General features: G+C 36.1%; 1 pseudogene; it reads right to left on the reverse strand.

Moving 5' to 3' along the window:
* Positions 1 to 10,655: 10,655 nt before the first annotated feature.
* Positions 10,656 to 10,983, reverse strand: LOC147997983 (glutaredoxin-1 pseudogene; annotated as a pseudogene).
* Between the last annotated feature and the right edge of the window lie 732 nt (positions 10,984 to 11,715).

The following is an 11,715-nucleotide window of genomic DNA, read 5'->3' on the forward strand; positions in this document are numbered from 1 at the left end:
TTGAATGTCAATTTTATATGATATTAGAATGGCTACTCCAGCTTGCTTCTTCAGACCATTTGCTTGGAAAGTTTTTACCAGCATTTTACTATGAGGTAGTGTCTGTCTTTGTCTCTGAAGTGTGTTTCCTGTAGTGAAAAATGCTGGGTCCTCATTACATATCCAGTGTGTCAATCTGTGTATTTTTAGTAGGGAATTGAGTCCATTGATGTTGAGAGATATTAAGGAATAGTGATGGTCACTTTTTGTTATTTTTATAACTGGAGGTTAGTTAATGTTTTTGTGCTTCTCTTCTCTTTGTTTTGTTGTGAAAAGATTAATTTCTTGTATATCTATGATTTTACTTGCCTCCTTGTTTTGGGGTTTGCCAGTTAGTGTCTTTGTAGGACTGGATGTGTAGAAAGATATTGTGTAAATTTGGTTTTGTCATAGAATATCTTGATTTCTCCATCTATATTAATTGACAGTTTTGCTGGACAGTAGCCTGGGTTGTCATTTTTGTTCTCTTAGTGTCTGTATGACATCTGTCCAAGATGAATTAAAATTGTATTTCACTTTCTTATTGTCCATTCCTCAATATGGGTCTTTACAAATATTGCTGAATGTGTACTCAAAAATTCTGTTTTCCAATTTCATTTTCTGCAATGATTTTGGCAACAAATGTGGCCCAGCTATAGAATGAGTATAACAATATAAATATGGTGTACCTACTTGAAATGATAAACTCCCCAATCCTTATTTCATCCCAAAATTACCAAACATCAGCAAAAGCAAAGGACAACATGGAGTATTGAATTCACTGGTTCTATAGTCCCATTTGATATCAGTTTTTCATTATCTACTTTATTGTGTTCCAATGAAGAGAATTGAGGGTTTTGGATGCTTTATCATGATTCTTTCTTCAGGCCAAACATAAGATTCAGGAGGATTTGCAGGATGAGGAATGGCTTGAGGTCCAATGATATCTCAGCTTCATTAGGTTAATAAGAACTGGAGAGAGTCTATTTGGCACTGTCATTTGTGGATTCTACTTTCTTAACCTTGTTTCCCAGAACCCATGTTAAAATTCGATCTAAGCTCATAGCTATAGTATATATAGATATACATATAGATAGATAGCCACCAAAGCTAGATAAGATTGATGAATCTTAGAATTGCATGATTAGAAGAAACATATATAGGTATTTCCTGAGAGACACAGCTAGAGCATGTCAAATACGGAAGTGAATGATATTGGCAAAGCAGTGAACTGAAAGCAGATCTCTTGTTGGTAGATTTTGGGGAAGGATAACAAGAGCTGAAGGAGCTTTAATTCTGATAAGAAAAACAATGCCAAAAAACCAGAGTTTTCTGGTACTAAACGAATATTGAAAGATTGCACATGGATAGAACTATGGCTCCAACTGCATCTGTAGCAGAGAATGGCCTTGTTGGGAACCAATGGAAGGAGATGCCCTTGGTCTTAACTAGGTTTATTACTATTTCAATGGAATATCAAAGGGCAGTAAAGGGGATTATACAAGAAGAGTAGGGGGACCGGTTAGGGATCTTATGGTCAGGAAAATGTGAAAGGCAAAAATATTTGAAATGTAAATATGGAAAAATTTAAAAAAATTACTAAAAAATAAAACAAATTAAATAAGTTAAAGATAAGAAAACTGCCATATAATCAAACCTATTGACTGAAAATCTAAAGGGCCACAATGAGGAAATGGGAGTCAGAATAATACTAGTGGAAAGACTGATTTGATGAACTAGATGTTACCCTAACTGGTGGTCTAGATATAGCTGTGTTCCAATTGATCCATTTCTATCTCCTTCTTCAAAGTTCAAGTCCAAATACATCAAGGAAATCCACACAAAGTCAGATATGCAGAGGCTAATAGAAGGGACAGTGTCAGAAAGTGCCTAGAACACATTTGCACATGAGTAAATTTTCAGAAAAGTACAACAAAGGTTCAGACTCTAAGAGCAACAGTCAATATATGAAATCCCATCATTCTGAAAACTTTCTTTAAAGCCAAGTACACTACCAATAGGAAAACAACAACCTACACATTTGGAAAAGAGTTTTACGAAACCTACATCTGAGAGAGTGCCAAAATAAAAAAAATATAGAAAGAGCTCAAAAGGTAAAGGCCTGGACAACCAGGCAACCCAAATTTAAACTGGATTAGAGAGCTAACCAAGAATTCTCAACTCAGGTATCTCAATAGGTGAAAAACATATCGAGAATTATTTAAGGACATGTGGTTGAAGATATTCACAGCAGCCTTATTTATAATAGTCGAATGCTGGAAACAATGGTGATATACCTCATCTTCACTCAGGAATAAATACAGAAAGAGTGCTATATATAAACAATGAAACATTACTCAGGTATTAAAAATGAGGACACCAAGACAAAGGATGGAACTGGAAAATAGTGAAGTAACAGAGATTGAAAAGGACATAACATGGGATGCAGTTAGTGACAAGTAGATGTTAGCCCTGCTAGCAGAATAAACACTATACAAATCTTTTATAACATGAAGGGTAACATGTTAGAAGTCCAAATTGCAGATGCTTGCAACCCACTTAAAAGGGGGAACAAAATAATCATAGAAGGCAGAGGATTGGATGAACCTAACAAGAGGTAGAAAATGATGGACAAAGTTGTGGGTGTTGCAATAATTAAAAGAGACAGGAGATAAATTCAGAGGAAACATGAAGTAAATAACAATAAGCCTCAGTGGTTGGTGGTGAACTTGGGTATGCCCAGAAAAATCCCAGAAATTTGGTAGGCAAGTGTCTCCAAAAAATTACTGTGATGGTGGTAGTTTACATACTGAGTAGCAAAAAGATAGAACAACTAGCGACTGCCTTCTGTAAGTAGACATGCCCCCCAGTGAAGGGATGGTGTTGCCCACACAGGTCACAATTTTTTACCTACAAATCTACAATCTAAAAAATGTAAATACAAAAATGGAGCAGAGACTGAAGGAAAGTCCCTTCAGTGACCACTTCACCAAAAGAACCATTTCATCCACAGACTCTAAATCCTGACACTATTACTGATGTCAAGATGTGCTTGCAGATAAGACCCTAATATGTCTGTCCTCTGAGGGGCTCTGCCATCACCTGACTGTGACAGATGCAGAAACACCTAAGCATTTGACAGCAACTGACAGTCAAAAAAGAAAAGTTAGGGTAATGCCTTAAGGATCTGGAGGGGATTGGAACCCAATATGAAGAACAACAGTATCAATTAAGTTTATACTTCAGAAGTTCAGGAAATTTTCCACCTCCTAGAGTATGCTTTGCCCAGTCCAAGACTTCTGCTACATAGATAGCAGAGCATATGGGGAAGACAACACCCTCATCTGCCATATCTGGGAAGGGAGGCGATTGGACCTGTGGAGACGTCATATCCCAGAGAAGGGGATATTAGAGGCCAAAAGTCAAAGTGGGAATGTAGATGGGGGAGCACCATATTAGAAAAAAGAGGATCGGAATAGCTTACGGGATTCAAGAAAGAAAGACCAGTTTTGGAAATGATATTTGAAATGTAAACAAATAAATAGATTATTCTACACATATAATGTATATAATATAACACATTTATGTTTACAACAGAGATATTTACATCTGTCTCCTTAAGGACTATATATTTCATTATCAGTACTATAGGTTTATTGAAAGTTGAAATCCATAAGTTTTGTGAGTTTCTTATTATTGAAATTTCACATAGATACACCCAATCAATGTTTTATCTCCTGTTCTTATAGCTATAAATCTTTAGTTACCTCGACAAGAAAAATATAAAAAAAAATATTTTTTATTTCTGTTCCATTAGGTTTCCATTCAATGCCTCAAATGTCTCCCAATTTAACTGTACATCTTTATATTCCCTCCATTGTCATCCTCTTTCCTCTCTCTTCACATTTGACATTCCTGTTCCTGACAGTGTTCCTCTGCAATCCATAAGTACATTTGTACGTCCTAAGTGACGACAGACCGGAACACATCCCTTGACTTTTACACTAAACTAATCATACCGATATAGTCTGGTGAATTAACATTCAGATTAAAGTGAAAATGTATCCTATTTTTCTTTTTTGATCTGGATTATCTCATCTATGATGACTTTCACAAGATCCATTAATTGTCCTGATAATTACATGCTTTCCTTTTCCAATCTGTAAAAACACCACATTTTCATTTGTTAAGGGACAACATGAATATTTCCAAATATTCAAGGGTCTCTATACTAGGATGAGTCAACATTTGGATATATTTTCCTCGAGTTTATCTTTAGGTGCATCCATTTCCGCATTCTTGAAGAAACATCATACTAATTTCCAAAGTTGCTGTAGAAGTTTGCATTCCCACTAGGAGAATAGGAATGTTCCTCTCTCTTCATAACACAGTAAACATAGTTGACTCATGTTTTATAAAACTAAAATTTGGAAAGGGAGGAAAAAAATCTCAGAATAATTTTGATTTGCATTTCAGTAATGTATAAGGATGATAAATATTTCACTTTTGATTCTTAGTCAATTGAGTTTCTTCACTTTTCAATATTTTGTTTAGATATGTAGCCCAATTTAATTATGTTTTCTTGGTAGTGTTTTAGTTTTTATAATATGATTAATAGAAGCCCGTTGTTGAACATGTACATGGAAATGATGCTTATTATTTTTGAAAATAACCACTTTAAACTTATTAAGATCAAATTATATAATACACTCATCCAACTCATAGAATTGGCAGATCTGTTGTAACCAACAGAAATTATAAGGCCGCTCCATGAAATACCCCTATATAATAAAACATTTTCTATGTACATAATATTGAGGAATATAGTTTATATATTTTACTCTTTGAGAATTCCCACCAATGAATTTTGATGATAATTTCTCCATTTATTTTACCCACACCACTCTATTTCTTTGAATCCTACCTGTGTATATCTTCTAAATCAAAGTACTGTTTAATAACTTTATGATAAACCCTTACAAATAATTTTTCAAACCTCCAACAGAAGACACTAACTGTCCATTGTATGTCAGGTAGGTATAGCAGCTTTCAGGCCTTTTCACTGAATTCTTGACTGTTGACTGGCTTGAAGCTGTGCAGGAAACCACAAATGCTATGTGACATGAGTCCAGCCCTTCTTGTATCCAGAAGACACACTTTATGTCTGATCCCATCCACAATTTGGGCACCTACAGTCTCTATGCACCTTGTTTCAGGATGGCTTATTAGCCTTGAGGAAGGGTATAACATGTATATCCAACTCATCATGGCTGAAATCTATAGAATGTAGACAACTATATAATGAAAGAAAGGAAGAGGTCACTCTTAGAAAGTATTAACAAGATCGTCATAACCTCTGGCCATGTTAGGTAATGAAAGGTTTGAATTAATAAAATGAAATGGAATATAGGAATATAGGACACATGGAGAAAACACAGATTATTTAGATTTACAGTTGCAAATCTAGAATATTTTTTAAAGCATTCGTAATTTACTGTGGGGAGCGGGTGTAGTGGCAATCCCAAGATGGAGCCCGAGACTGCTGTCGAGTCTCATGACTAGCACCTGAAATTAAATCACGCCACATCATGAGACGTGCGCAGGTGCACCTTGACGATAGATCAGACCATGTGATGTGGACCTATGAAGGGAGGTTATGCAGACTGGACATTTGATGTGGTTGAGGGAGGACATAACGGAGTACACTCAGGGCCTGGATGGAGGCATTGTTCCTGCTTGTAGACAAAGGGGTTCCTGAATAAACTGCTTTGAGAAGAACTTCGTGGTGTTGCTCCTTTCCTGCTGGTCAGGGTTGGAAGCGAGAATAAGTACTAGATGTATTTGATATACCAATATTAAATCAGCTCATTTTGCAGTTCTTAAACAGCTCTATACTAAACAATTACATAGTATCAGGTTTTAATTTCCGCCATCTCAAATATCATAGGACCACGTGTATTCAGTTAAAAAAAATGATTATACATATAAATAGCATTTAAAGTGTCAAAGACTATTCCATGAAGTAGACAAAAGAATTGAATACATTTAAAATTCTATTTTGAATCTGGTATTATCTAACAATGACAGAGAAAATAAGGAGAGAGAGTGAGACAGGGGGACAATGTGCCAAAAGGGAAGGTAATGAGAGAGGGAGAAAGAATTAGAGACGACTGACAGAAAGAGAGGAAGAGAGAGTATTACACATTAATTTACACCTATACACACGTATTCTCAATAAAATACTTGTGAACAGATTCAATACAACATTAAAAATAATCTTCAACAAGGTAAGCTTTCTTCAAATCTCAGACATACAAGTTTGATTAGTCCTGGGGAAGCTGTAGGTATGGAGGAAATAGTTCAACACAATAAAGGCAAGGTACAAGAAGCCCACTACAAGCATCGTGCTAAACAGAAAAATTCAAAGCAGTTCCATTACTAGCAGGAAGAAGACAAGAATATACACTGGTTTCATACCTATGTATTACAGTATTTGTAATTTTAGCTAGAGCAATATGACAACTGAAGAAGATCCAGGGAATGCAAATGAAAAATGAAGAAATCAAAATGCTCTCATTTGCAGATGTCATGATACCATTTTTAAAACTCTAAAAATGTATCAGTCTCTTAAGATTGAAAAATAGAGTCCGAAAAGCAGAATGTCATACGAACACACAAAATTCCTTTGCCTTCCTTTATGCCAATCCAAACCATACTGTGAGAAAATATGGGGAAAAATCCCCCTCACAATAATCTGAAAATATAAAATAAATTATTGTGGATGAAAATACTTAAAATGCAAAACCACTATGAATTAGCTAGAAGTGATCCTGAATAGAGACAATTGTTCTCTAAAAGATTGTTTTTTACGCTGAAAATACATTCATAAAATGGTAGAATTCAAAGTGAAAACTCAAAACACATTATCTTTCCTGATTTCCAATTTCAAACAACGGGAGAAAAATCAGGGAAATATTCCACTTGAATAACTCTTAAAATATATAACAAAATACCCTGGATTAGCATAGTTATAAAGCATACTATTAGTTAGAAGACATATGAAATAACCATGATCCATCCAGAATGCAATAAATATTGATTAGAAAATTTTACTACAATAAATCACCCACATTTATGAAACTCAAGAATTTGAGTATAAGTATTCTACTATGGGACAGAGGACAACTTTACAGTATAAAGTGCTAACATGTTTAGGGAGATAATTTTAAAGAGAAACAAAGAGGGTGGAAAAATATCATGAGATTAAAAAATGTAAGCATTACATATGCAATGTGATGTTGTTGACACAGTGAATATTTCAAAGGATTGGAGCGTCCAGGATTTATTTATTAATTTAAAAGGTGAGGTTATATATCAGCAGGAGGATGGACAATTGGATCAAATCTCAAGAAAATGCCAAATGCTCCAGTTATTACCACTATATTATAGTAAATATAAAAATGCCAATGTGGGAAATTGAAGGTTTTATTCACACCACAAGTTCTAGTTCATAATCAATGGAATCCAGTAAAAGAATGCAAGGCAGCAGCATGAAAATACAGAGGAACTCTGCTTACTAATCTGCTCAGCTACCTTTTCTCTATAACCTCCTCAGCTTACTAGTGCTGGTACCATCCACAGTGCACTAAGTCCCCATACATAAACTAGCCATCAAGAAAATGAAAATACTGATGCCTGCAAGCCATTCTGATGGAGTCAGTTGCTCAATAATGCATCATTTAGTCAGCCACAATAAGCAATACCAGAAAGCCATAAAAGGAATATAGAAAACTTAGCCAACGAAAGAAAAGAGTACCCCATCATGAATGGAATTGGAGGTCAAAAGTGAAGTTCTATGTGAGGAAGAAATTAGAAGGAATTATGACAGAAATCACACTTTATTTAAAATAAAATGTGACAACAAGACAAAGCCACAAATAAAATATTGTTAAGCTTGACATTTTGAAACCTCTTCTGAAGATTGCAAGGTAGACTCAGGACATGGTTTTTGGCTGGCAGCACCATTGACCATCCAGGTTTTTGGTGGAGGATTTTCCATCAGAAGCCTTAGCTTTACTAGTGAGGCTGGGTCCAAAATACAAATCATAGTCAGTCAACTGTTTGCCAGATCTTGTGCTCCAAAGAAAAGGAGCAGTTTATTTAGTGATGATTTGGTGATGACTCTAACTCATTTCAGAGACCTAAATGTTGCCAGCATATAGAAAACCACAAGACCCATTGTCAAACACCAGTATTCTCCGCATTGCCCACAGTCACCATAGTAATATCAGTGGTGGTCTACAGTATGACTTGTTTCTGATTCCTGTTGTTGCAGCATATAAACCTTGTTTCTTTGACCCACAGAGAAGTTTCAAATAAAATAATGAATAGTTTTTCCATTGAAAGCTATTGGTGGCTTGTGGTTGTAGTTAAAAATAAGGACATCAAGCAATCTTCACTTGGTCCACTTCTTTAGAAATGGGGTTGATTCACTTTTTCTTTTGCTTTTTGTTTCATTTTGGCGATTTTTTATTTCACTTTGTTTTCTTTTTCATTTTGTTCTTTTCTAAATGCAGAAATCAAGAAGTGGTTGGAAGAATTTCAAGTCAAAATTCAGACGGCTGGAAAGAGCCCAGTCTTTCTAACAGGTCCACATTGCTTGCTCTACTAGGTTTTTTTTGTTTGTTTGTTTGTTTGTTTTCTTTTGCCTTTAATTATATCCATTTCCACTTTCCTGGATCCTTTTATCCTGGCATAATTAATACTACTTATATATTATAATTATTTGAAATTCAACTCTGAAATTCTAACTGCTCTATCTCCCTCCCAAAACCAGAGACATGGATTGAGTCTTGTTTGATCTCGTTTTGATTCTTAGATCGGGAATCTTCCTCCGAACACTGAAGGTCCTGTTCCCAAACTGATTCTGTATAGTTCAATAAAGATGCTCTTGGCCATCCAGTTGTGTGGATAGCTAGTATTCCTGCAGGCAGGCTAGTAGACACCAGGGTGGAGAAAGGATTTAATACTTCAGATGGAGTAAGAGCTACCAGTCATGTGAGATCTAGTATGGAGTGGCCATTGGTTTAGCAGGCTGGATGTTAGAAAGACAGTGAGATGAGAGCATATTAGGGGTGCTGAGCTGTGTTTAATGTCAACTGAGCAATTGAGCTAGGGCAGATTTAGAGGTGTTGAGTAGGGAGTAAAAAGGACAGCTTGCTGTTTGGTAGAGACTTAAAAACCTGACAATAGAGCTAAAGCACATCAAAAGTTCCTCAGCATATGTGGCTTTCAAGTGCATTCTAAGGGAACCTGATCAGTTCTGGTAGCTTGATCTTCTTGGAGCTTAAATTGAGGCAGTAGGAACAACTTAAAGCAGAGCCTTATGAGAGCAATCCATGACCATAATGAGCATGTCCAAAGTCACCTTGTCCATGAGAGTTAGAGCTGACCCACATGTAACATTTGATTATAACCATTTCTTCTTTGTGATCTTTTAGTGTTCCTTTTGCTCAAAACTATATTAGAGAAGAGGGTAAAATGATTCTAAATGCTACTCTTGGTTGTCAACTATTCATCTGAGATTAATTAAACCGCAACGACAGAGGGAATATGTGAAGAATTTGTGCATAATATAAGGTCAATGTCAAATGTACTTCTTATATGGATCTTTGGGTTAGGATGTTGCATTTTTAACCTAGAACTTTACCAAGATCTATTCTTTATATTTATTTTTTCAGGCATCTGCAGATACATCCTTTTGAGGAATGAATCCTTTTCACTAGAGACCATAGAGGGGACCTGCATTTCAATTATAACTAAACGTCACTTAAGACATCAAAGCAAAATATCAAAGTGAGAATGGAATAATTTATTAGGACAGTGTTTAGCAAACAATTTCTTTCACAACCAGCCTTGGAAGGAGAGTTCTGAAATTTTGCATTTCATATTTGACTTTGCTGGTACTCTGACAGAATCAACTCAGAACTCTTTGGGACTTTATGGGCAATTAAACACTACAAACAGGGCTGAATGCACCATATGCTCTGCTGTCTGTGTTAATATGGCTACAGTGAAGAACAACTTTGCTAAAGATATTCATCTGTTTTTCAAACAGCATCCTCATACAATTGTGGACTTCTGTGGGTTTTTGGATGGATAGGTTAAGAACACTGGCTGAGAGCTGAAAATCCAGATGTGGGATGGTACATGCTTGGTGTGTGAAAGGCCTGTATGTAGATCATAAACAACTTCACAATATTCATTGTTTTAATAACTACTAGGAAGTAGACTTCTGTAAAATGACCTCAGCAGACCAGCATGGTAGAGAAACAGTAACTGATTCCCTGTAGATTTAAATGAATTGGATTGTGAAACATGGACTTAGAGGTAGAGACATGTCAGCACATGAAGACTGAATAATCAAACCTCTGTTGTCTCTTAAGGTTCCCTACCCCAGTGTTTGAGGCAAACAGCAACAGATTTTTGCACTGAGGAATAGAATAAAAGCCAATTTGTTGAAAATCCCAATCATATGAAAATACTGGTATCTTCTGTGACGACGCACATCAACTCTCAGCATGGCTTCAGCATGACTGAATGTCTGCTGTCAGCATGGGCTTTTACTGCCATCCCTTTTATAACTGCAGAGCTCCAATCTGCTTCAGCAACGTCATCAGCTCCCCATTCTGTTGCAGGTAGATTAGATCACTGTGTCGGCCTATGCAGTCTTTCTCTACATATAAAGACCCAAGGAACTATTCTCACTCCAGTGAGCTGTTGTAAGAAATCTTGAATCGCATTGGTGTTCTTTGTAGATGTAATGACTTCAAATCCCAGAAGACCATGTTTGCAAAGGAGTTTATTGAGGAAGTCTTGGGTATTTCTGTAATAGGGGCAGTTGGGATAAATGAACAGGATCCCCTTCCCAGACTAGATCTTGAAGTTCACATACACATGAGCCATGCTGACAGGGTGCAGCTCCCCAGAAAAGAATGTTCATTTGAAGATATTGGTCTGTTTGAGAATGGCAATTCCAATGTATTCTTAACCATGCATTCTATTTGAATCCCCATAGAAAACATGCAAGAAAGAATCTTTTACTTTTTCATGTTTGCACTCACATTGCTCCCAAAACCTCACAGACATTAGAACCTGCATACTGAAGATTTATCCATATACCAATGACCAGGTGAGACATCTAGCCTTTGGACTAATAAACTAATGGAATCTAGGACTTTACAAATAGTCAGCCATTGTTAAATTATGTAGTCCACAGTCTGTGATCATTGTGACTAGTCCGATTCCTATGTACAGAGAGATTCATCCTTTAGTATCTGTTGGGGAACACCAACTACTACTCCAGGTATCTACAGAACACCTTTTTCAGCAGCTTGTCTCTAGTAAGAGTTTCAGCTCAGTTACAAATTTCCAATGGTCACATATCCTTAGTCTGATTTTCATATGATGCTTTGATACAGTGCTTCTTATTTTCTATAGTTCTTGGCAAGAGAATTAACATAGCAATAATAACCTATCAATGAAATGCACAGTAACTTATTTGCATGAGTGCATCAGAGAGAAGGACTATAGGATAAACAAGAATTGGAAAACAAGATGTCTTTCGTTCTGAGGACAAGACCAGGAAACCTGAAATAAATAAAAATCTGAGACAAGTTGTCTGAAGTTTGTTCTTTG

This window comes from Rattus norvegicus, chromosome Y (genome assembly GCF_021556685.1).
Source record: "Rattus norvegicus strain SHRSP/BbbUtx chromosome Y, alternate assembly SHRSP_T2T, whole genome shotgun sequence".
NCBI classification, from domain to species: Eukaryota; Metazoa; Chordata; class Mammalia; order Rodentia; family Muridae; genus Rattus; species Rattus norvegicus.